The 27,763-nt window shown below is 37.6% G+C and overlaps 1 pseudogene; it reads left to right on the top strand.

Moving 5' to 3' along the window:
- Positions 1-7,196: 7,196 nt before the first annotated feature.
- LOC114096529 (calnexin pseudogene) overlaps positions 7,197-27,763 on the top strand; it is an 88,852-nt pseudogene continuing 68,285 nt past the window's right edge.

The raw sequence follows: 27,763 nt of genomic DNA, 5'->3' as shown, positions 1-27,763 counted from the left end.
TACTTTGGATAATCATGTCCATCACATTCCACCATCATTTCTAACCCCATGCCCCCTCCCTTCCCCTCCAACCCCTCTGCCCTATCTAGAGTTCGTCTATTCCTCCCATGCTCCCACTCCATATCCCACTATGAATCAGCCTCCTTATATCAAAGAAACCATTCCTAGCCAACCTCTTTTGATTCTTCTTTCATGCTTCCTAAGATCTAATAATACTATATCCTCACCTCCTACCTCTTTAACATCTCATCCTACATCCCACCCCTGGTTCTCTCTTTGTCCACTATTAGAAACTATAGTTTTTGCAAATCTATTGTTTATATTGTACATAATAATTGAACTCACCATTTCTATATATTATAACAAAACTGTAAACATTCTAATAGGGGCTATTTGGTTTAAGATTGTATATTGTTTGTATTGGGATCTGTTAATATTGATCTCCCCCTTAAAGGAGAGGTATTGGAACCCTGCAGGGACAGTATAAGCCTAAAGGGTTAAAAACTCAGATCCACAGTGCTAGAAGGGAAGACACACAAGCAGTATGAAAAATCAAGGGAAGAAAGTGCCCCCCCAAAATCAAGATATCACACTATTAGAATCTATGGCCAGCACAGCAGAAGAAATATCAGAGAAGAAGTTCAGGATGTACAAAATTAAAATGTCCTGCAAATTAAAGGATGATATAAGAGAGTAAACACAAGCAGCAAAAGATCATTTTGATAAAGAGCTACCTAAGCAAATACATGAAGCAAAAGATTACTTCAATAAGGAGATAGAGATTCTTAAAAAAACAAAAACCAAAAAACCAGAAATCCTTGAAATGAAGGGAACAATAAACCAAATTTAAAACTTAATAGAAAATATCACTAACAGATTAGATCACTTGGAAGAGAGACCCTCAGACAATGAAGATAAAGTATATAATCTTGAAAATAAAGTTGATTACAGAGTGAAGATGGAAAGAAACCATGAGCAGAACATTTAAGAATTATGGGATAACATGAGAAGACCAAATTTAAGAATTATTGGGATAGAGGAACTCATAGAGTTACAAACTAAAGGAATGAACAATCTATTGGATGAAATAATATCAGAAAAATTTCCAAACCTGAAGAATGAATTGGAAAAATCAAATATAAGAAACCTACAGGACACCAAATTTACAAAATCACCACAAATGTACAACAAGGCACATTATAATAAAAATGCCTAGCATATAGAATAAGGAGAGAATTTTACAAGCCACAAGAGAAAAGAATCAGTTTACATATAGGGGGAAACCTACTAGGATATCTGCTAAATTCTCAACCCAAACCCTGAAAGCTAGAACATCATGGAACAACATATACCAAGCTCTAAAAGAAAATGGATGCCAACCAAGAATCTTATATCCAGCAAAATTAAGCTTCACATTTGATGACAAAATAAAAACCTTCCATGATAAACAAAAGTTAAAAGAATTTACAACTGGAAAGTCTGCACTACAGAACACCCTTGGCAAAATATTCCATGAGGAGGAAACGAAAAACAATGAAAATCAGCAAAGGGAGGTATTAAACTAAAGGAAAAAACAATAAAAGGAGAAACAAAGTCAAGCTAAAAAAACCAAAATGTATGGGAATATAAATCATATCTAAATAACAACCCTGAATTTTAATGGCCTAAACTCATCAATCAAAAGTCATACACTGGGGCTGGGGTTGTGGCTTGCCTAGCATGTGTGGGGCACTGGGTTTGATCCTTAGCACCACATATAAATAAATAAAATAAAGGTACATCAACAACTAAATATATAAATAAATAAAAATAAAATATTATATAAATAAATAAAAATAAAATAAAATAAAGGTACATCAACAACTAAAAAATATTTTAAAAACTTATAGATTGGCAGATTGGATTTTAAAAAAAAGACCCAACAATATCCTGTCTTCAAGAGATTCATCTTATAGGAAAAGGCATCCACAGACTGAAGGTGAAAGTTTCAGAAATAACATATCAAAAGACCTGAAGAGAACAACATAGAGGAGGAAAGTTTATCTTGGTTCAGGATTTCAGAGGTTTAGTCCATAGTTGACCAAATCCATAGCTCTGGGACCAAGATGAAACAGAACATTGTTACAGGTGTTTTGGAGGAAACAGTTCAGGACATGGCAACCAGGAAACAGAGAACACTGCTCACCAGCAACAAAATATAAACCCCAAAGCATGCCCCTAGTGATCTACATTATCCAGCTATACTTGTCTACAGTTATCACCCAATTAATCTATATAAGTAGATCAATCCACTGATTAGGTTAAAGCTCTCATAATCTAATAATCTTACCTATGAACCTTTTTGCATTGTCTCACACATGATCTTTTAGGGGATACCTCATATCTAAACCATAACAAAGGGCATTTGAATGCTTGAAGAGCCTCAAACATCTCTAAACTTGGGGGATGACAGGTTGAAATAAACCAGGTCCTTTTATATACTTCTCCAGTACAGAAGTCTATGAATACAATAAATATGTGTTATATAGCTGAGTTGTTGAATGCAGGTATGTTTTCTAATGGTAAGAATTTTTGGTAAAAACAAAAACAAAACAAAACAGAACATAAGGCTGCAGATCACTGGAGCAGTACTTCTATGGAAACCTAGGACCTTGAAGGATAGTTTGCTCTTTAAGGCTATTATGAACTTATCCTCCTCATGAGTGTCCTGGCTCTCAACTCCATAAAACCTGCAATAACTGCTGTTTAATGACCTACACCTGGTCATAACACAAAAGATTGATTGGGCTCCCATCCTACAAGGAGGGAAGACAGCACTTTCAAATATGTTGCTTCCCAATAGATTTTTCATGAGATGAGCCAAAAATGCTTCTTCAAGATTCATGAAGGAAAATATGGTCAGTGCCCAAGTCTGTAAATAATATACTCACTCTTTAAAGCTTATGCTCTGACCATTATGAGTTTGTGGAATTCTTATTAGAGCCAATAATGTATTAGAGGGATGGACTATGCTTTAAAAATTAGATTGAAATGTTATAGAAAAATAAACTGCCGTCTTCATGTATTCTTCCATTTTCTTATCTCCTCTCCCCACTCTGTAACCACTTCAGGAAAGTTTCTGTTAAATCAGCCTGATATTTTCAAGACTATCATAAGCCGTTGACAGTTTTATGCAACTAATAGAGAAGATTAAAAAAGCAACTGTAACTTTCTATATTCTGAAATCCAAAGCAAAAAACAAAACAAAAACCCTCTTGTCCTCTTGTGTGGGAAATGTTAAAGGCTGCCTTGCTGGAAGGTGCTGGAAATATGATAGGAAAAAAAAATGACTTCTATATATCTAAATGGCATTTGAAAGAACAAAAATCAGAGGCTGTTAATGTAGCTAGATGTTGGGATTCAGGTAATATGGCCTATAATTCATTCTGACTGACAGTTGTGAGGAGAAATTAGTGTAGGGCTGACCAAAATAACATTCCTTAAAAAAAATCAGCTTTAAAACTGATAACTCACACATCAACCTGATCTGTCCAAGGGGACTCCTTTCTAGCTAAATGCTGAATTAAATTTCTTATATCACATTTCTTAGGAGAGATTTAGTACTTTAATTATATTTTTTATGTGTCACAGAACTGTAAACATAAATTATCCTTTTGTGTTCTTTATCTTTAAAGGAGTGCTTAGAAAAATAATAATAAAGGTGCATGTGATTCTTCTTTGATTCTTTTCATTGTTTGTGTGGAAGGGACAATAGTTCTTTGTATTTGTGGTTGAGGAACCCTCTGGTCAAACCTCCAGGACATCTCAGCAATGGCTGGAAATCTAAAAGTCATTCAATCAGCTATTTGTTTTGCCTACAGAGACAATGATCATTTTGACATTTTTCTTTTTCTTCCTGAAATGCTTTGAGCTGAGCATTTATTTCTATATCATATAGTTGCTGCTTAGCTACACCATGGGCTAGAGGAAAATGAATGGAAACATTTTCTTAATTTTTAAAATATTTTAATTAGAACATTGTAGCTCAAACCATCCCCCGCTAATCTTTTCAATCCAAATGTTGACATCAGTAGTGTTGGATGATAAAGGCAGAATTGATAATCTAATAGAAGTTTCCGAGCATTTATTTGGCTGTCAATACCTTGAGGAGTGGGGTGAGATATTTTACAAATCAATTGGCCATTTAAAATATCCTCTGATGATATCATGTCAACAGTTGTTTTTCCTACATGTTTACAGAGCTACTAGTAATGTGTTTCTTGCTAGAAAGCTTTGCTACACAAAGACTAGTCTCTTCCCAGGCTGCATGTGGCTTGTAGAACATGCCAGCAATGCTTAATGTAATGGGTCACATCTGTCAAGGAGGATTACAAATTGTACCTGTGATGCTCTGTAATTAGTAACCCTCAAATGGCTCCAGCTGCTATTTCCCTGAGCATTTGCCTTGGTAACATCTTATAGGAAATAAAACTCAGAATCATGAGGATTTAGGTCCAAAAGACGCTAGTGAAATCTGAGTGTTTTCTTCTAATCTAAAAAGAAAATCTCTCTTTTCTTGTCACTCTCACCAACTTTACTAGAGGGTCTTTCATCTGGAGACCAGTGAGGAATGTTTCAGCTTGTTGAGAGAGTTGGCTTTTGACATTGTTTTAGGGCAAAATTCTCCCATGAATCCTGTGAAAAGTAAATATGTCTGTTTTCTATGTGTTAGGGTGATTTCAGAATGAGTGCAAGACTGTAACTGGAGACTTCACACTGGGAAGTTGACCTTTTGCTTGCAAAGGAGATTTGCTATTTGGTTGGCTCATGGGTACATCTGCAAATGATGGCATGCTGGGTTGTGTTTACAGATAAGAATCTATTACTTGCTGAGATCGAAGGTGCAGTATTGCAGTATGGAAAATGGAGGTTTAAAATATATTTCACTAATTTGAGTTTTTAGTATGCTATTTTTCTGAATTTAGCTGAGCAAGTCTCCAGCAAACTCCAACTCATAAATGGCTATCTAATAAGAATAAATTAAAACCATAATCTTATACCATTAAAATTAATGGGGTGATTTAAAATTAAAGTATGAAAATGAGAATATAAAGTAACAAAAAGAAAATGCAGGTATTTATATGTAAACTCTTATAGTAGCAATCTCTCTTTCTCTCTTTTACTGCTGCATAATCATTATAAGATTGGTATACATTGTGATCTTTTCATAGTGTACATAATATGATTTGGTCAATTTCATTCCTCACTACCTCCCCTTACTCTCCCCTGCAACTTCTCTATGTTTCCCTTCTTCTAATCTACTGCCCTCCTTCTATTTTCATGAGATATATTGTTCTTTTTTTTCTCTCTAGGCTGAGAAGACATATGACTCTTGACTTTGTGAGTCTAGCTTATTTCATTTAACATGATGTTCTCCAGTTCCATCCATTTTCCTGAAAATGATATAATTTCATTTTTCTTTATGGATGAATAAAACCCCATTGTGTAGATGTATACCACATTTTCTTTATCCATTCTGTTGACAAGACACCTAGGCTAGATCCATAACTTGGATATTGTAAATTGTAGGGCTATAAACACAGATATGTGTGTGTCTCTATAGTATCCTGATTTTAATTCTTTTGAATAAATACTGAGCAGTGGTATAGATGGGTCATATGTGGTTCCATGCCTAGTCTTTTGAGGAACCTCCATACTGATTTCCATAGTAGTTGTACTAATTTACAGTCCCACTAACAGTGTATGAGTGTACTTTTACCCCACAGCCTTGTTAGCATTTATTATTTGTATTCTTGATGATTGTCATTATAACTGGAGTGAGATCAAATATCAATGTAGATTTGATTTTAATTTCTTTAATTGCTAGGGATGTTGAACATATTTTGATATATTTGTTGGTCCAGTTAAGGGGAAGTATTGGCAATGATCAATTTGCCTTTGGAGTTCTACCACCTCCTCCCCCACCTCTCTTCTGGGGTTTGAGCAAAGAGAACTCTCTCTTAGCTATATTTCCAGCCCTTTTTGTTTTCTATTTTGAGACAGGGTCTCATGAAGTTGCCCAGGCTGGCCTCTGCTGAGAGCCATAGCCAAGTAGGAATGTCGCATGGCATTTTTGGTTGAAAGGTGACACCAGCAAGCCATTGAGATGATAATGGTTATGTTAAGATGTGCATTCAATTGGAGATTAGACCCCTGCTGTCTGCCTTGGCCTGCTACTTTGGAGCTCTTGTGGGACTCCTGGAGAATTCCCATTGGTTGGGGAAGTGCGGTAGGAGGGAATTCCAGAGGAGGGATTTCCTGTTGGTGTAGTGTGTCCCGGGAGAAGGCCGCATGCGTGGCATTCGCGGGAGTTTTGGAAATAAAGTCTGTTCCTGCTTGAGTGGCTCGTGATTTTGTGCCCAGCCAGACTGCGGCATTTGGTGGCCTGTATAGGGAGGAAAGACTGTAATGTCTGACCCTGGAAATTAACCCATCTGGGCTCCAGTTTGGCCCCAGTGAAAAGAGATTATGGTTTGACCACATCTTGACAAGGACACCGCAGGGGTTCTCCCTCTTCCCAACAAAGCCGCTGCTGCCGACAGAGCTGTACCTTTCTCCCGGGCCCCACAGGAGTGAGGACAGGCCACTTGCCTTGCACAGGCGGATTGCTCACAGCCCCACTCAAACTTGGAGCCAGGAAGAACTCACAGCAGTCTCTGCTGGTCTCACTCTTCTGGATGAGCCCAGGCCGGTCCATACCTTTCACGGTTAACATCATTCTTTACCTTTCTAATCATCACCATCACCATCACCATCATCATCATCTTGCAAGTCTTTGCCAGAATCTTTTCATCCAAACCGCCTTTACAATAAGGTCTCCTCTCCAAACCACCTCTCGTTCCAATATCTTCCCACTTCCAAATAACTTCTAGCTTCCAGGTCACTTTTCAGGGGAGGTGGGCAAGTTATGAAAACACTCTCCCCACCCCACAGTTCTTTCCCTACCGCGCCTCACCCTCTCCCAGGGGTAGGTAGGCAAGGGTGGGGGAAGGGCCAGGGCTCATACCGCAGTCTCCCCTTTGCTGCTGTGGCTGAGTCTGTGGTAGAAGCGGCGCCACGACTGCAGGGTCTTGCCCGACCAGATCCAGAAGTGGGTGGTGATGCCCATAATCATGGTCATCAGATATTTGATCATGAAGACGGTGAAATCGGGGCTCATGGGTGGGAAGTGGTTATTATGTATGTTTCTTGTCCTTGGAGCTACTGTTGTTCAGGCTCATGTTGGGCATCAAGATGATATTATTGATATTGAGGATGACCTTGATGATGTCATTGAAGAGGTAGAAGACTCAATATCAGATACCAGTATGCCTCCATCTCCAAAGGTCACCTACAAAGCTCCAGTTCCAACAGGAGAAGTTTATTTTGCTGATTCCTTTGACAGAGGCACTCTGTCAGGGTGGATTTTATCCAAAGCCAAGAAAGATGACACTGATGATGAAATTGCCAAATATGATGGAAAGTGGGAGGTAGATGAAATGAAGGAAACAAAGCTTCCAGGTGATAAAGGACTTGTATTGATGTCTCGAGCCAAGCACCATGCCATCTCTGCTAAATTGAACAAACCCTTCCTATTTGATACCAAGCCTCTAATTGTTCAGTATGAGGTTAATTTCCAAAATGGAATAGAATGTGGAGGTGCTTATGTGAAACTGCTTTCCAAAACTCCTGCGAATGCTATGCGTGCGGCCTTCTCCTGGGAAACACTACACCAACAGGAAATCCCTCCTCTGGAATTCCCTCCTACCGCACTTCCCCAACCAATGGGAACTCTCCGGGAGTCCCACAAGAGCTCCAAAGTAGCAGGCCAAGGTGGACAGCAGGGGTCTAATCTCCAATTGAATGCACATGTTAGCATAATCATTATCATCTCAATGGCTTGCTGGTGTCACCTTTCAAACAAAAATGCCATGCGTCATTCCTACTTGGCTATGGCTCTCAGCAGGCCTCCATTTTTTGATCCTCCTGACTTTGTCTCCCTCTGGAGTATCTGGGATTCACAGGCATATGCTACCATGCCCAGCTGCATCTTTTTTTCCTTTTAAGTTATAATGTCCTAGAGATTTCCAGAGTCCTCAGAGTTTTTACTCACTCAACTATTCAATCATTCATCTATCCAACAAATATTTGTTGCATATATACCATGTGCCAAGCTTGATCATCCCCAACACCCCATTCTGGAAATATTTCCTAGTTGTCTCTTATCCATAATTATCAGTCTGGGGAAACTTTCCCTCAGAATCTGTTAGGTGATTGACAAGGGCATCTTTCTAACAAGTGCTCTCTGTTAAATAGGTGATAATAGTATGGTACTTGAACTTTAAGGGAACCTTCAATATCTGCAATGTAAACATTGCAGATGATTTTATAGGGATATACCCTTCAGAATATGCCACTCTCCCATGTCTACACTTGTTCAAACTGGACGGCAAGCTTCCAATTGTGCTCCTCCCTGTAGTGCCTTGGCTCTCTATTTTATAATTAGTTTACTTGTCTGATTTCCATTAACAAGCATGCTTCTGGATGTTAATAATGCATATCAGTTCTATATTTTAGGTCCTGACCTTCCCCCTCCTGTGCTCTTCTACTTCCTGCCATCTGTCCTACTCTGCCTTCTTGTATTTACATCCTTGTAGTCTGTGATCTGCCACCTTGACTCTAGCTTCCACACTTGTTCTGATCCAAACATCTGCTCAACTTTACTTAGAACCTATATAGTTTTCTACCACTACTGTAACAAATTCCCACAAACAAAGAAGCTTAACACAACATCAATTTATCTTATAGTTCTAGAGATCAGAAGTCTAGAATGAGTTTCACTGAGTTAAAGTCAAGGTGCTGATAGGGCTGCGTTTTTTTTTTTTTTTTTTTTTTTCTTCAGGGCTTAGGGGAGAATCTGTTTCCTTGCTGCTTTCAACTTCATTGGTTGCTTGAAGTCCCCTTCCTCCAACTTCAAACAACATTGCATCTATCTGACAGTTTTTCCATAGTCTCATCTCCCTCTGATCATAGCCACAAAAGGTATCTCCACTTTTAACAACTTTTAGTGGGTTGAATTGTGGTCACTCAAAAGATATGTCCACATTCTAATCCTCAGAACCCGTGAATTTAGCATTGTTCACAAAGTTTATATGTAGATGTGATTATGGACCTTAATATGAGAAAATCATTTTGAAATATCTGAATGGGCTCTCAGTCCTATGACAACTGTCTTTATAAGGGCAGATGGAAATTTAAGATAGGAAAGGAAGAAGAAAACACAGAGGAGAAAATGTGATCCTAGAGACAGATTGGAGTAATGCAGCTATAATTCAAGGGATACTTGGAGCCACCGGAAGCTGAAAAAGGCAGAGAAGGAGTCTCCCCAGAGCCCTGAGAGGGAATGCAATCCTGATCATCCTTGATTTTAGACCAGTAGTATCCAGAATGTGAAAGAATAAATTCCTGTTGTTTTAAGCTACCTAGTATGTAGTAATTTGTTATTGCAGCATCAGAAAGTTAATATAGGACTCATGTGATTACAGAGTCCTCCCAGATAATCTAGAATAATTTCCCTACCTCAAATTCCATAACCATGATCATATCTACAAAATACCTTTTATTATTATGTAAGATGTATTCATGTGTTCCAGGAATTAGGATGTGAACACACTTAGGCAGCCATTATTCTGCCTACCACAGTACACAAGTAGACTGTTTACCCATAAAACCGTGTATTGCCCATGCCTTCCAAAAGCACAGCCAATTATCTTTTACATGTGGCTTCCATTCCTACTTCCTTTTCTAGGATCTGTTTCTTGGATGTCAGTTTTCCAAAACAGAAAGCACACAAATGTGGAGTCAGGCAGATCTGTGTTTAATTTCTGCTTCTAAATTTATTCTCTGCATATCCTTGATCAATTTATTTAATTTCTATAAGTTTGCTCCCTCATCTGTAAGATGTGGGTAGTAATATGCACTCCACAGAGACATTGTGAGGATTAAGGGAGATAGTAGATATAATATGACTAAAACATAGTAAGCATTCAATGCATGTTGCATTTCTTTTCCTATCATCCTATAGTCTATAAACATGTGATGATCTATAATCTTGAAGTAAAATGGTCTAGTAGAGGAGATATTTTGTTTAGGAAGTTTCTCATTTTTCTTTAAATCTCTCTTGGTAGATAGTTTTCTTTTTATATCCCCTCATATATATTAAGGGGAGGTTGATTAATAAAATTTATACATAAGGGCTAGGAATGTAGCTCAGTAGTAGAGTACTTCCCTAGCAAGTCCCTGGATTTGATCCTCAATTCCACAAACTATAAAATAGCCTTCTAATATTATTTTTTCCTGATGCCCTGGCATTTTTAAAAATTTCATGATTAGGTGTACATGACATTATATTTCCTGGTTGAGAAAGGAAAAGTGGAAAGTCCTACCAAATTGGTTGCTGGGCATAATAAAGTATAATAAAAAATAAACAGATGTTTATTATGCAGCTACCATCTGTTAAGTTTTATAGAGACTATGGAAGGAGATTGACACAGTACCTATTTATTGAGTGGGGAAAACTGACTAGGAACTAGCTGATGCTAGTATAGTATGATTTGTGCCATGATGAGCACAAAAGTGGGAGGGGCTTGGGGACAGTACAGAAGGGGAAAAGGCTCTCTGCAGCAAGTGAAGTCTAAGTTGGTATCTGAAGGTGAATAGACAGTAGTTATGTAAGTCTCTTACAATTCTCAAAAAGGAAAAGGAGAAAATGAAAAAATAATTTGCTTAAACATGAATTTTAGTTAAAAATTCTATGTATATAAACATAGCCATTCTTGTTTGTCCTTTAAAAATGTTTGGATATAGTTGCACTACTGAGATTGAAATAAATGGTCCATTGACAGACTTCTTTCAGGTCACTTGGAGGAAAAAAGGGCATTTATTACATTTTATTTTGCACACATGGCCCCAGTGGGCAGGCAGGCAGTTAGTCAAGATGTAAGTGCTATACTATAAATGCCTGCTATGGTTTAGATATGAAGTGTCCCCCAGAAGCTCATGTGTGAGACAATTTAAGAAAGTTTAGAGGTGAAATTATTGGGTTATGAGAGCCATAATCTAATGAGTGCATTAATGCTGTTCAATGGATTAACTGGGTGGTAACCGTAAGCAGGTAGGATATAGCTTTAGGAGATAGATCATTGTGGGCATGGCTTTGGGGTATTACTTTGTCCCTGGTCAGGAGTCTCTCTCTGCTTCCTAATGGTCATGTCCTGAGCTGCTTTCTTCCTTCACAACCTTCTGCCATGATGTTCTGCTATCTTGGGCCCAGAGCAATGGAGTCAGCTATGAACTGAGACCTTTGAAACTGTGAACCCCACATAAACTTTTCCTCATCTAAAATTGTTCTTGTCAAGTCTTTTGGTCATAGAACAAAAAAGCTGACTAAAACAATGTCTTTAAATACAAAGCCCTGATTTAGGGAAGAGGGCAGATGTAGACAGGATTATGGTTATAATAGAATGCCAGGGGTAGGGTCAAATACTATTTGCTCTCTAGAAATAATAATAGCAACCAGGATATGTTGTGCATTTATTTATGTGCAATGTACTGTTTAAGATACTTTTTGGTATATATGGAATAATTCCAAAGGTCAATTTTCAGTTCTCATTTTACTTGATCTTTTATCACAATTTTGCATAGCAGATCATGCTCCTGTCCTCTGGGATATCACTCCTAGTTCATTTTCTCTCTCTCTCTCTCTCTCCCCTATGTACCAGTAATGTTGTATATAAATCTAATTCAGTACTCAAAACAATGTGTCTGTGGGTGGGTAATACTACTATCCTCACTTTATATATAGAAAAACTGAAGTGCAGAGGTGAAAAAGCATTGTCTAAATTTAGATAGTTACCAAGTGATGGAGCCAGGATCCATATGAAGACAATTGGTCTTGAAAGCTTGTGCTCTTAATCCTTAAAGTAGTTGTTCCCAGACTTCCTTAAGGAAAGAGAGTTTTGTGGAAATGTAGATAGAGAAATGACACTTGAGAACAAATAAACCAAATTTCAACATGATCATATGTCCATATACCCATTACATGCCAAGAGACTAGTTGAGTTAGTAGTTACTGAACCCAGATTTGGTATAGGGATAGTCAAGATTGTTGAAAGAAAAAGAAATCTTAAGCAGAGTTAAGAGAGGAACGTAACTGCAACTATTACTAGCTAACATTTTTGACCTCCTACTATGTACCAGTAATGTTGTATATAAATCTATTTCATACTCAAAACAACCTATCCAGTAGGTACCATTATACAGTCATCTGCTAGTATCTGTGAGGGATTTGTTCTGGGACACCCTGCTTCCTATGGATGCCAAAATGTATACATGCTCAAGTCCCCAATATAAAATGGTGTAATATTTGCACATTACCTTGGCACATCCTCCTGTATAATTTAAATCATCTGTACATTACTTATTATATCTTAATACAATGCAATGCAATGTAAATAGTTATTATACTATGTTTAGGAAATATTGACAAGAAAAAAGGCTGTACATAGTCAATACAGACACAGTTTAAAAAAACATTTTTTAGTATAGTGGGTTGGATCTATGAAGTGGGAGCCAGGTTTTGAACAAAGGCATTCTGACTTTCTTAAATATATTGAATTGCTCCAGTGACTCTCTGTCTTTCTGATGTTAACAATCTTTTCCTCTTTGCTAAATTATTCCCATAAGCCTTCAAACATATTGCAATCATTTGCATTATTTAAAAAAAATTTTTTAGTTGTCAATGGACTTTTATTTTGTTTATTTTTATGTGGTGCTGAGAATTGAACCCACTGCCTCACACATGCCAGGCAAGTGCTCTACCACTGAGCCACAACCCCAGCCCTCATTTGCATTATGTTTAAAATCAATTTTTTTCTGTCACTCTTTACAGCAAAAACTGCTGGAAAGAATTGTCTAAACTTACTGTCTCCATTTGCTCTCCTTACATTCTTTCTTGAACCCACTCTAGTCAGACTTTCACCCCTGTGCCTTCACTGACCTTTCTCTTGTCAACATCACCACTGACCTCATCATTGCTAAATGCAAAGGTCAATTCTCAGTTCTCATTTTACTTGATCTTTTATCACAATTTTGCATAACAGACCATGCTCCTGTCCTCTGGGATATCACTCCCAGTTTTCTTTCTCTCTCTATGGATTCTCCAGTTTCCTTTTACTAATTCTTCTTCATAATTCCAAATTCTTTATGTCAAAATCCTAGAATGTTTCTCACTTCTATTCACAATCACTTCCTCAATTATATTGTCTTGTGACATTAAATATCATAGACATAGTGTTGAATCCCCAATTTGTATCTACAGTCCAAATTTCTCTTCCAAACCTCAGAATCGTATATCCAACTGCCTACTTATAACCCCACTTGTATGTCTAATATGAATCTGAAATTTAACATGTCCCAAACCAAGTTGTTGATACTTTCCACACAATCTGATCCTCCCTTTATCTGACCCATTCCTATTAATGGCTGTTCAGTCTTCCAGTTTCTTAGGCCGAAAGCCTTAGCATTATCTTTGACTCTTTCCTTTTTTCTTATATGCCCATCTTAATCTAAATGAACCTTAATACTAATTGCCATGACATGTTGGATTATTGCAAAAGTATTTAAACTAGGCTTCTTGATTCTTCCCTTAATCCTTTAAACAAGAACAGGCAGAGTGACCTTAAAACTTAAAATCATGTCATTTTGTTATCAAATCCCTCCAATGACTCTTCATCTAACATAGATAATGCCTATGCAGTGTTTTTTAAAAAATGTTTTTAGATGTTGATGGACCTTTGTTTTGTTCATTTATTTATATCTGGTGCTAAGAATCGAACCCAGTGCCTCACACATGCTAGGCAATTGCTCTAACACTGGGCCACAACCCCAGCCCCCTACACAGTGGATTTTAATCATTATTATACATTGAAATCACCTGGAGAACTGAAAAAAAAATGTCTAACCACCCCCGCCCCCAAAATGAATTGAACTACATTGTAGTTCTAGGAGGACAAATGTGTGGTGTAGTGTAAATGCCTGTGGTTTTTAAAAGTTCTTCAGATGATTCTAAGATGCAGGGATGATTGAGAATTCCTAGCCTCATTATCCTTTGATCTTCTTTCTGCTGTTCACTATCTCACTTAGTCTACAGCAGCCATATTTTGCCTTCTTGTTGGAAGAAGCTAGGCATGTTCTTTCCTTGGGGGCTTGGCACTACCTGTTCCTTCTGCCTAGCAGGTCCATCTCTAGTTTTCAGTCTGCCTCCCCCCTCACCTTCTTCAGGTCTTCTGTCAAATGTAACTGCTCTGTGAGGCCTTCTCTAGTTCCCTATTTAAGAATGCACCCAACATTTCTACTTATATTAATCTACAGTTCTTATCATCATAAGTACTATTGTTTTAGTTACTTCTTATAGTGACTATCTTCCCCATCTAGAATGTGATGTATCTGAGTATAGTTATTAGACCCACCAGTAGATATTATTTGGCAAAACATACCTCCTGCCTGATTTTTTAATATAACATAAAATTTTTGTGGAAGGCAGCTAGGCTAATACATGTATATATTATTTGTGGCTACTTTGTGCTATAATGGCAGAGCTGAGTAGTTCCAACAGAATACATTGTCCAAAAAGATAATAAACTTTATAGAAAAAAGTTTATCAACCCCTGATTTAATATGTTAATACGCAGGCATTTTTACTGCTAGTATATTACAACTTTAAAATTATTTCAAACTATATTTGAGAAAATAATTGACCTCATGTTTAGTTCTATAACTTTGAGGTAGCAATGAGCCTAAATGATATTTTGACCTATAATATTTTATGGGCATTTTGATTTTGGGGGGGACAAAGTCACAAATACTGTCATTATTAACTATGACTTTTACATTCATAGTTAAAATAAATGCTGAATTATAATTAGAGGTCAGTATAATAAAGACATAATTTTTCCCATCCAAATTCACAGACCCATGAATTCTGTTTATGGACTCTAGTATAAGAATCTACTGAGCTAGGAGCCTTCGTAAGCTGTTCAAAGTGCATGTAAACAATTGAGTGAACATTAAATTCAGAGTGAAAATCCCTTATGAGTTTGGAACAGACACACATCTTGATCACATAGCTTTGTGATTATGGTATAGGATGATGGCAAAATTGATCTCTGCAATGTCCCATACCTCCTAGTAAAGTATGTCAGAAACAGCTACTCAACATAAAGAAATTTATCTATTTATTTATTTTTAAGTTTTAACTTTTATTATTCTCTTTTTTTATTGGTTGTTCAAAACATTACAAAGCTCATGACATATCATCTTTCATACATTTGATTCAAGTGGGTTATGAACTCCCATTTTTACCCCAAATACAAATTGCAAAATCACATCGGTTACACATTCACATTTTTACATAATGCCATATTAGTGACTGTTGTATTCTGCTACCTTTCCTATCCCCTACTATCCCCCCTCCCCTCCCCTCCCATCTTCCCTCTCTACCTCTTCTGCTGTTGTTCAATTCTCTCCCTTGTTTTTTTTTCCGCCCCCTTTCCCCTCACAACCTCTTATATGTAATTTTGTGTAACATTGAGGGTCTCCTTCCATTTCCATACAATTTCCCTTCTCTCTCCCTTTCCCTCCCCCCACTCGTCTCTGTTTAATGTTAATCTTTTCCTCATGCTCTTCCTCCCTGCTCTGTTCTTAGTTGCTCTCCTTATATCAAAGAAGACATTTGGCATTTATTTTTTAAGGATTGGCTAGCTTCACTTAGCATAATCTGCTCTAATGCCATCCATTTCCCTGCAAATTCCATGATTTTGTCATTTTTTAGTGCTGCGTAATACTCCATTGTGTATAAATGCCACATTTTTTTTAATCCATTCATCTATTGAAGGGCATCTAGGTTGGTTCCACAGTCTAGCTATTGTGAATTGTGCTGCTATGATCATTGATGTGGCAGTATCCCTATAGTACACTCTTTTAAGGTCTTCAGGGAATAGTCCGAGAAGGGTGATAGCTGGGTCAAATGGTGGTTCCATTCCCAGCTTTCCAAGAAATCTCCATACTGCTTTCCAAATTGGCCGCACCTATTTTCAGTCCCACCAGCAATGTACAAGTGTACCCTTTTCCCCACATCCTCGCCAGCACTTGTTGTTGTTTGACTTCATAATGGCTGCCAATCTTACTGGAGTGAGATGGTATCTTAGGGTGGTTTTGATTTGCATTTCTCTGACTGCTAGAGATGGTGAGCATTTTTTCATGTACTTGTTGATTGATTGTATGTCCTCCTCTGAGAAGTGTCTGTTCAGGTCCTTGGCCCATTTGTTGGTTGGGTTATTTGTTATCTTATTGTTTAATTTTTTGAGTTCTTTGTATATTCTGGATATTAGGGCTCTATCTGAAGTGTGAGGGATAAAAATTTGTTCCCAGGATGTAGGCTCCCTATTTACCTGTCTTATTGTTTCTCTTGCTGAGAAAAAACTTTTTAGTTTAAGTAGGTCCCATTTGTTTATTCTTGTTATTAACTCTTGGGCTATGGGTGTCCTATTAAGGAATTTGGAGCCCGACCCCACAATATGTAGATCAGAGCCAACTTTTTCTTCTATCAGGCGCAGAGTCTCTGATTTCATATCAAGCTCTTTGATCCATTTTGAGTTAACTTTTGTGCATGGCGAGAGAAAGGGGTTCAGCTTCATTTTGTTGCATACGGATTTCCAGTTTTCTCAGCACCATTTGTTGAAGATGCTATCCTTCCTCCATTGCATGCTTTTAGCCCCTTTATCAAATATAAGAAAGTTGTAATTTTGTGGATTGTTCTCTGTGTCCTCTATTCTGTACCATTGGTCCACCTGCCTGTTTTGGTACCAGTACCATGCTATTTTTGTTACTATTGCTCTGTAGTACAGTTTGAGATCTGGTATCGCTATACCTCCAGATTCACACTTCCTGCTTAGAATTGCTTTAGCTATTCTGGGTCTTTTGTTTTTCCATATGAATTTCATGATTGCTATCTATTTCTACAAGAAATGCCGTTGGGATTTTGATTGACATCGCATTAAACCTGTAGAGAACTTTTGGTAATATCGCCATTTTAATGATGTTAGTTCTGCCTATCCATGAACAGGGTATATTTTTCCATCTTCTAAGATCTTCTATTTCTCTCTTTACGGTTCTGTAGTTTTCATTGTATAAGTCTTTCACCTCTTTTGTTAGGTTGATTCCCAAGTATTTTATTTTTTTTTTTGAGGATATTGTGAATGGAGTGGTTTTCCTCATTTCCATTTCAGAAGTTTTGTTGCTGATATACAGGAATGCCTTTGATTTATTCTTGTTGATTTTATATCCTGCCACTTTGTTGAATTCATTTATTAACTCTAGCAGTTTCTTTGTAGACCCTTTTGGGTCTGTTAGATATATTATCATACCATCCGCAAATAGTGATAATTTAAGTTCTTTCCTATTTTTATGCCTTTAATTTCTTTTGTCTGTCTAATTGCTCTGGCTAGTATTTCAAGAACTAAATTGAATAGAAGTGGTGAGAGAGGGCATCCCTGTCTTGTTCCAGATTTTAGAGGGAATGCCTTCAGTTTTTCTCCATTTAGGATGATGCTAGCCTGAGGCTTAGCATATATAACTTTTACAATGTTGAGTTAAGTTCCTGTTATCCCTAGTTTTTCTAGAGTTTTGAACATAAAGGGATGCTGTACTTTGTCAAATGCTTTTTCTGCATCTATCGAGATGATCATATGGTTCTTATCTTTAAGTCTATTGATCTGGTGAATAACATTTATTGATTTCTGTATATTGAACCAGCCTTGCATCCCAGGGATGAATCCTACTTGATCATGGTGCACAATTTTTTTGATATTCTTTTGTATTCGATTCGCCAGGATTTTATTGAGAATTTTTGCATCCAAGTTCATTAGAGATATTGGTCTGTAGTTTTCTTTCTTTGAAGTGTCTTTGTCTGGTTTCGAGATCAGGGTGATGTTGGCCTCATAGAATGAATTTGGAAGAGCTCCTTCTTTTTCTATTTCTTGAAATAGCTTGAAAAGTATTGGTATTAATTCTTCTTTGAAGGTTTTGTAAAACTCCGCTGTATACCCATCTGGTCCAGGGCTTTTCTTGGTTGGTAGTCTTTTGATGGCTTCTTCTATTTCTTCCTTTGTTATTGGTCTGTTTAAATTGTGTGTGTCTTCCTGACTCAATCTGGGCAGATCATATGACTTAAGAAATTTATCGATATCTTCACTATCTTCTATTTTATTGGAATATAGGGTTTCAAAACACTTTCTAATTATCTTCTGTATTTCTGTGGTGTCTGTTGTGATATTGCATTTTTCATCCCGTATGTTAGTAATTTGAATTCTCTCTCTTCTTCTCTTCATTAGCGTGGCTAAGGGTCTGTTGATCTTATTTATTTTTTCAAAGAACCAACTTTTAGTTTTATCAATTTTTCAATGTTTTTTTTTTTGTTTCAATTTCGTTGATTTCCACTCTGATTTTAATTATTTCTTGTCTTCTACTACATTTGCTGTTGTTTTGCTCTTCCTTTTCTAGGGTTTTGAGATGAAGTGTGAGTTCATTTATTTGTTGGTTTTTTCTTTTTTTGAGGAATGAACTCCAGGAAATGAATTTCCCTCTTAAAACTGCTTTCATTGTGTCCCATAGATTCTGGTATGTTGTGTCTGTATTGTCATGTATCTCTAAGAATTTTTTGATTTCCTCCTTTATGTCCTCTGTAACCCATTGATCATTCAGTAACATATTGTTCATTTTCCAGGTGATGCAGGATTTTTCCTTCCTTTTTTTATCATTGATTTCCAGTTTCATTCCATTATGATCAGATATGGTGCATGGTATTATCTCCACACCTTTATATTTACTAAGAGTTGCCCTATCGCATAGTATGTGGTCTATCTTTGAGTAAGAACCATGTGCTGCTGAGAAGAACGTGAATCCACTTGATGATGGTTGATATATTCTATATATGTTGGTTAAGTCTAGGTTATTGATTGTGTTATTGAGTTCTATAGTTTCATTATTCAGCTTTTGTCTGGAGGATCTGTCTAATGGAGAGAGCGGTGTGTTGAAGTCACCCATAATTATTGTGTTGTGGTCTATTTGACTCTTGAACTTGAGGAGAGTTTGTTTTATGTACGTTGCAGCACCATTATTTGGTGCATACATATTGATAATTGTTATGTCTTGTTGGTGGATGGTTCCTTTTAACAGTATATAGTGTCCTTCTTTATCCCTTTTGATTAACTTAGGTTTGAAGTTGGTTTTATTCGATATGAGTATGGCCACTCCTGCTTGCTTCCGAGGGCCATGTGAGTGGTATGATTTTTCCCAACCTTTCACCTTCAGCCTGTGTATGTCTTTTCCTATCATATGCGTCTCCTGAAGGCAGAATATTGTTGGATTTGTTTTGTTTAATCCAGGTTACTAGCCTATGTCTGTTGATTGGTGAATTTAAGCCATTAACATTTAAGGTTACTATTGAAATATGGTTTGTACTTCCAGTCTTGTTTGTTTATTTATTTATTTTAGTTTGGCTAGTTTTTCCTCTTTGGTTATTTTTCTCCCCCTTTACTGAGTTACCTCCCACTGTTAGTTTTGGGTGCTACTTTTCAATTCCTCTTCTTGTAGTATTTTGGTCAAAATGCCTTGCAGTGCTGGTTTTCTGGCTGTGAATTCTTTTAACTTTTGTTTATCGTGAAATATTTTAATTTCATTGTCAAATATGAAGCTTAATTTTGCTGGATACAGTATTCTTGGTCGGAATCCATTATTTTTCAGCATTTGAAATACGTTGTTCCAGGATCTTCTCGCTTTCAACGTCTGTGATGAAAAATCAGCCGTTAACCTAATTGGTTTACCCCTGAATGTAATCTGCCTCCTTTCTCTCGTAGCTTTTAATATTCTTTCCTTGTTCTGTATGTTGGATATCTTCATAATTATGTGTCTTGGAGTTGGTATATTACGGTTTTGAATGTTTTCGGTCCTGTAGGCTTCCAGGATTTGGCAATCCATTCCATCTTTCATATCTGGGAAGTTTTCTAGGATTATTTCATTTAATAGGTTGTCCATTCCTTTGGTTTGAACCTCCATACCTTCTTCTATCCCGATGACTCTCAAGTTTGGTTTTTTTTATGACATCCCATATCTCTTGGATAGATTGCTCATGAGTTTTAAGCATCCTTTCTGTGTTGACTATATTCTTTTCAAGTTGATAAACTTTGTCTTCATTATCTGATGTTCTGACTTCTACTTGATCTAGTCTATTTGTAATATTCTCGTTTGAGTTTTTAATTTGGTTTATGGTTTCCTGCATTTCTAGGATTACTGTTTTATTTTTATTTTTTGAAAATCTCTATCTCCTGGTAGAGCTCGTTCTTTACCATTTGAATTTGTTTGTTTAATTTGTTTTCAAAATATACTTTCATTGCTTGGACTTTCTGTCACATGTCTTCTCTAATATTCTGTTCCATCTCAGTTAGGTATGCCTTGAGTTCTTTCTCTGTCCATTTTTCTGATGCCTCTAGGTCCTCCTGTAGATTTAAGTTGTCCTGCATTGTTTGTAATCCTTTTTTCCCTTGTTTTTTTCATGTTGTTCACGTTACTTTCCAGCTCTGTTTGACTGCTGTGTTTCTGCTTTCTCCTACAAATTTGTTTTGGTTGTGTATATCTCTGTTGTCTCTCCTTTGTGATGGGAGACTATGCCTTGAAATGTTGGGCTTTATTGTACTTTAAGGCTGATACATTCAATTCATAAAAGGCTTCCAGATTCTGTATGCATATAGTGATTTGTTGTCTGTTCTTAGGACTATGTGTTTAGGTTAGGTGCTATGATGGTATGAGGGTTAGTATTTCTTGGCTACTTTAGAAGATTGCTCTACTGAAGGGGGATACTAACAGGTGATTGGATCAGGGTGTTGGTAGTAGCTAGGTATTTAGGAGCCCTATAGATAGCCTCGAAACATTCACCTATTTGCATTTAGACAATTACACTTAATGGAAGACGTAATGCTTGGGATGAAAGTTGGGGGGTAGGGGAAGGAAGGTGCTCTTAAAAAGAAAGAAGGAGAGATAGATAGATAGATAGATTAGAGGAGAATGGAAAGAACAATAAAACTTGAAACAGGAAAGAAAGAAAGAAGGAAAAGGGGAGAAAAGAACAAAGAGAGAAAAAAGAAAAAAAATTGAAGTCTTAGAGATCCATTTTCTTCTCTTCCAGTAGGCGGAGCTGTGCCCTCCGAGCCGAGCTTCTGCTCTCTATGTGCCGATAGCAATCCCTGTAAGGCGGCTCCTGGGAGTCTCTCAATCCTATTAGTCCAGAGCCGTTTCACTTCTCCGGCCCCTCCCCCCTTCCTCCTGCCAGGCAGCCAGCCAGGTCCTTTTCACCGGAGGCGGTTCCCTAAAGATCTGGTTACACTTGCAGCCCCACCGCGTGTCCTATTTCCCGAACGACTGAGCACTCTCTCCGTCATTCATCTAAGCCCCAGTGCTGTGGTGCGGTGATCTGGGGACCAACAGTTTAATTTTTCCGGACCCCTTTGTTGGGCATGCCCCCGGAAACTGGCGGCTAAGACCTTGGGTGTCACCGCTGGTGGTAAGGGTAGTTGGGGATCGGGAATCCCCTCTGCTTCCCTACAGACACGCCCCCAGGGAGATTCCTGAGGTTTCCTGGCTGCTTGTATCTGGAGGGGGTGGGAGTCACACACCTGCTAAAGTGGATTCCGCTGGGAAGGAATTCCGTTGGCTGAACTCCGGTGATGTCACCTCTCTGCTATGGCAGGCCCCAGGCTCCTTGCCGGAGTGTCCGAAGGGAGGGGTGGGACTGTTCTGTCTCTGGTTGTTTTTCAGCTCCCGGTTTGCTATTTCATGAAGGCCTGGCTAGAGACCTCTTCCTAGAGTCCCTGCGCCGCTCCTGCTGAGCCGCGCCTCGGGGGTTAGCCACCCAGTTGCGGGGGCCACGGGCGGGCGGTCACCGAGTCACGCGGGCAGTGGCTGGCGGGTCCGGACCTCTGTGCTGCGTGGCAGAGATTCACTCGTCTGGGGCAAACTGTCACCTCCAAAAATCCTACCAATTGCCAGCCGGTCTCTCTTCAGTGGAATTTCGCCAGGAGCCTCTCAGCAGGTAGAATCCAAGCATATTGATGTGTCTCTCTGACCCTAACCCTAACCCTCCAACTTCTTAAAATTCCTAATAAAAACTCTACATACCAGCAATAACTTTGAAATACCACAATTTTCACTAATATTACCTCATACCCATTTCTACTTTATAGTGCAGTTTCAATGTAATTGTAGCTACTGCATTGATTGAGTCAGAGAATCTATGTGGATTTCTAAGCATATGTAAGCAAGAGCTTTTTCAGGACCCAGAAACTTATTGTCCCTTTAAAGTGGTAGTTAAAAGAAAAAGAAAAAGCCTGGTATTTTGAATTTATTGCAATAATAGAAAAATTGCTATGTACTTTTGATGAAGGAGTTTAAAGTGAATGTAACACTGCATATATTGACTACATATTTCAATGCACATCCAGATTTATTGATTAGAGAAGGACTGACTCAAGCCAAAATTGATTTGATAGAAATCACAGTCTGCTTATTTATCATGTGGAGAAAATTTACACGTCTACCTAGGCATAAGGGTATTACTTTATTGACTCTGAATTAAGTCTTGGCTGAGTGTCAAGTTTTTACCTATAGTCTGTAAACTTCTTTCAAGAAAATTCTTGTTTGCATATGAGTAAGAAACCATTAATAAAACATTTTGGAAGTTTGAATGCCCAGAATTACTTTGAAAAATCAAAATATGGTAAAACATTGTTAACTGCAATTTGCGGTAATACTACCATTGTTGGCTAAATGAAGTTTTCTTTCCTTCTATTTAAAAAAAGCAAATGAAGAATGGTATTCACAAAAAGACAAAATTTTAAGCACTTTTTAATGTGCTAAAGATCAAATCTAGGGCCTCACACATGCCAGGCAACTGCTTTGCTACTGAGCCACATCCATAGCACTACAAACACTTTCTTTTTTTTTTTTTTTTGTACCAGGGATTGAACTCAGGGGCAGTCAATCACTGAGCCACACTCCTAGCCCCATTTTGTATTTTATTTGGTCTCACTGAGTTGCTTCGGGCCTTGTTTTTGCTGAGGCTGGCTTTGAACTCATGATCCTCTTGCCTCAGCCTCCCGAAGCACTGGGATTACAGGTGTGTGCCACCGTGCCCAGTCCTACAAGCAATTTTTAGGTATGCTCATAAGTAAATGCCAATTAGAAATCAGCCTCTATCTAACAAGTTAGGATGTTAAGGTAAGTAGTCTAGGAACCTGAGTAACTCTACTTAGAAGTATTTGGTTAGGTTAGCAGTAATGTAGCTAACATTTGTGAAATGCTAACAATATGCCAGGATTATGCTATGTATTTTCAGAGATGGTGATTTAAATCATTTGCAAAAATTCTATTTAGTAGCTGTTTGTATTGTTCTCAATTTACATTTCAGAAAACTATGATTCAGAGAGGCTAAGTGACTTTTCAGAAGGCTCACTGTGAAAACATAGAGCTTGGAATAAAACCCACTCCAGGGGGTTCTATAATTTGAGGTTTTTGAGTGAATTATTTTTCCCTTACTATGAGTAGGGGGTAGGAGAGAAAGGGATTGATCAAAAATTGTTAACTGAAAATCCTAAATTTTATATCTTTCAGGAAAGAACCATACTCGGGTTCTTTCCTGAAAGATGCAATCCATGTGGTATTACATTTTGGAAGACAAGGGGTTAACCCAGTTTGCTACTGGTTATTTCCCTTCAGTACAACAACTTCATTTCAAGGGAAATTGCTGCTCATAAGTGTTAAGGGCCTTATTACTGTTCAAATGCCCTTTTAATACTCTTTATGCTGGCAAAGGTACATTACAAATGAAATACAGGGGAAGAATAATTCAAATTCCTCAGATGGTGGCATTTTGTAAACCTCAAAGCCATAGTACAAATCTCTCTCAAACCTCTGGAAATCTATCTTCATAGCACAGAGTAGGTAGGAAGGGGCTTGCAAATCCTTTTCAACCTGACAGCTCAAAAACCTAACTTGTTTTCTGATTCCTCAGCCATGACAGTTTGGTGGCAGAGTATTTTTCACTTCAGAAGCTAAGGACTCTTGCTAGAGTATGAGGGTCCAAGCAACTGGGCCTTAATGCTACATTCTGTGCAGAGAAGACAAAAGAAAGAGGAGAATGTAGTATACTTCAGGCCTCTTCTAATATTTTATATGAAAATAATTTGATGACAAACAATATTTTAGGAGTTCCTATGGTTTCAAATACAATATCCTCTTAGCACATTTTTAACAACTTTCCTGTTATATATATAAATCTATTTGTTCAACTCAGACAACCCTTTCCTTAATTCTTCCTCTTCAAGAAATCTATCTCCATAAAATCTGAGGTGGCAAATAGCCTGTGTGCCCCCAAATATTTCTCTACTACTACCTGTGTACTAAGCCTGAAATTTTCGCTATAATGTTTTTGTTCAATTATTTTCCCACTTATTACAAACGTCCATCTATTCATTCACCTACCAATCTATCCAAAACACACTTTTCATCTTTTCTGTGTTAAGCACTCTGCTGGGTTCTAAAAATTCATTGGTGATTTGGTATAGGCTTTGTCCTTGAATGTATAGCCCATGCTTAAGGGCAAAAGAAATAAACAAGCAAAGGAACACTGAATTACTTTACTTCAAATTGTGCTAAGTGCTAAGATGAATATGGTGGCAGCAGGGAACCATGATCGAAGATAAAAAAGAAGGAATCTATTTAGCATGGTCAAGTGTCACTTCAGTTGAAACTGAGACATTCTTGTGGAGGGATTTCATTTAAAATCTATTTAAAATACTTCATTTAAAATACAAATACATTATGTAGCAGGGGTAACAAACTAACTAGGATGATCAAATTCTCAGAGGATAAGACTCAGAGGCATGATTCTCAGGTCATTTTTTTGAGTGGTGTGTGGATCAGGGATCAGAGAGGTAGACTCATTGATCCTCCGCAATGTTCTAAACTCTGTAGTAGGTACTGTTTTTAAGTGATTATCTCATTGTAACCTCAGTACTAAAGGTGAGTAAAAACTCCATTATAGAAATGGGAAAACAGTTTCTGAGAGGTTAAGTCGACAAAGGTCACAAGCTTAGTCAGTGGAAAAGCCTAGGATTATGAGCGCTAGGGAGTAGTAGTTGAAACTGAGACATTCCTGTGGGGGGAATTTATTGGATTTATTTACTTCAAATTGTGCTAAGTTCTAAGATGAATATGGTGGCAGCAGAGAACTATGATAGAAGATAAAAAAGAAGGCATCTACTTAGCATGGTCAAGTGTCAGTTCAGTTGATACTGAGACATTGGATAGCATCTAAGGCCTATCAAAAGGGAAACAAAAAAAAGGAAGAAAGGTTATGGTGTTATTGACCAAAAATAAAATAAAGACCTAGGCTTATCATGAAATTGCTTACAATTCACTTGGAGAAACATGACAAACTCTTGAGAAAGGAGAAGAGGATATAACAAGCAATACTAATAGTCAAGTCCAAACTCTCTATTATTTCTGAGGAAGATAAACAGAGTATTATTGGGAGGAGCAAGAATTCTTTGAAAAGGCTACTAGGAGCAGGTTGTCAAAACCATCTAAAATGGATACTTCCTTTAAGTGTAGTGCTTATTTCCCTTTGCTTGGATGAAATCTAACTTGCTTTAGATTTTAAGCAAGTACAGTACAAAACCATGATTACTGAACTGTCTGGAAGGTCAACTGGCACATTAAGATCATTGAGTTATGAATCACTGAAGGCTATATGGATCCAGGCAATATCCTGTCTGTGGACACTATTTCAGGTTGAAATACACAATACCAATTGTTGTCCCCAGCTTTACTTCCTGTCACTAAAATGTGACAGTGATTAAATGCAAAATATTATAGTATGTAAGTACAAATTTAAAAATAATGGTGGCTTATTGTCTGACAATATGGAAAGGTGAAGTTTCATGGATTTTGTTCTTATACTTGCAAATGTGATATTTACAATGGGTTGACACAGTGCTACATGACCCAATACAAGGCAAGGAAAGGATCATGGAAAGCAGGACTGGAAAATTGTGAGCATTACCAATTTTTTCCTGGTACTAGGGATTGAACTTAGGGATGCTTCACCACTGAGCTACACCCTCAACCTTTTTAAAATTTTTAAATTTTGAGACAGGATATCCATAAGTTGCCTAGGCTGACTTTGAAGTAGTGATCCTCCTGCCTCAGTCTCCCAAGTACCTGAGATTACACACATGCACCACTGCACCATGAGCATTGCCTTTAAGGAATCATAAAGGAACACACAAAGAGGGAGGAAAGTAATTTCAAGGTCAGTGTTTCTTAGACATTACAAATACTCCCTATGTTTCTAACTTTTTTATGAATCAGGGTAAATGCCAAATTACTAGGTTACCAGTTTGATTCTGGCATAATGTCGCTGAATTTCAATTCTGGTTTGTTAATTTTCTTATAATTCTTAAATCTCTCATTCTGGAAAGGGCTGGAAAGAATCTTAAACTTTGTTCCAAACTTCAATTTGTCAGATGACTATTGTATCACAATGGCTATTGTCATACTTCTCCTCTTTCTCCTCGGGTATAGAATGCTAGTTTCCCATGGATGGATTACTACCCAGAGTAAAAATTTCGATTATAGCTTCCTTATATCTAGCCAAGGCCATGAGGTTAACTTTTAGGCAGCAATATGTGAGCAAATGTATCAAGTGGAAATTCCATGGAGGCTTCTAAATTGAATGAACACATTTAAGAGGGAGCCCCTTTTGTTTTTCTACCTTTTCTCCTTCTTCATGCCTATAGAGAAGACATGATGGTTGGATCTCCAAGGGATCATGAGGTATCTCTGAGGGTTGAAGACATGTGATAATATGACAGAAAGCTAGGAACCTAGGTTTATGATGATACCAGAGATTTTCCCTGTGGTTTTGAAATGTCTGCTGTCCAGCCTGTTTCACATAAAGGAGAAACTAACCTATTTAGCTATTGTTATGTTTACTGCGTTTCCATTACATACATCTGAAACTAATCCTAACTGATGTGGCTATATTGTTTTTGTTGCTTCTGGCATGAATGACCATTTAACTTTGACATGGATACTTGTATTGGTAGGAAACTTATCTTTGAGGTGGCTTATCTTTGAATGCCTATTAGTAATAGGGGTGTTTTTTTATTGAATGTGAATTTATCTTTAGTTAGATCTGTCTTATGGGTCCTAGAATGATTTTTGTGTCACACTTTCTAACCCTCTTTTCACACATCACGTGCTTGAAGATGTGCTCATATTCCTCTGGGTTGGCTCATTGCCAGTATGTATAGCTCCAGTTCTTTCACTTACTCCTCACAGAAGTGATTTCTTCATTTCAACAAACTTAAGCTGACTTTATGTAAAAAAGGCTCTCCCACAAACCCTTATGGAAAAGAGCTCCAGGCTATAAGATTTAGCTATGTTTTCCACAGTCCTATTTATTTACTAGATTCAAAAGGAAAGGCATGCTCTATGTTAAAGTAGCAGCCTGTGGTTTTACATAATGGTCCTCACTATTTTTGAGGTGTAAAATCAAGTTTCAAACAAACATGTT

Source organism: Marmota flaviventris, chromosome X (genome assembly GCF_047511675.1).
Source record: "Marmota flaviventris isolate mMarFla1 chromosome X, mMarFla1.hap1, whole genome shotgun sequence".
In the NCBI taxonomy this organism is placed as follows: Eukaryota; Metazoa; Chordata; class Mammalia; order Rodentia; family Sciuridae; genus Marmota; species Marmota flaviventris.
This window is presented reverse-complemented; position numbering and strand designations above follow the sequence as displayed.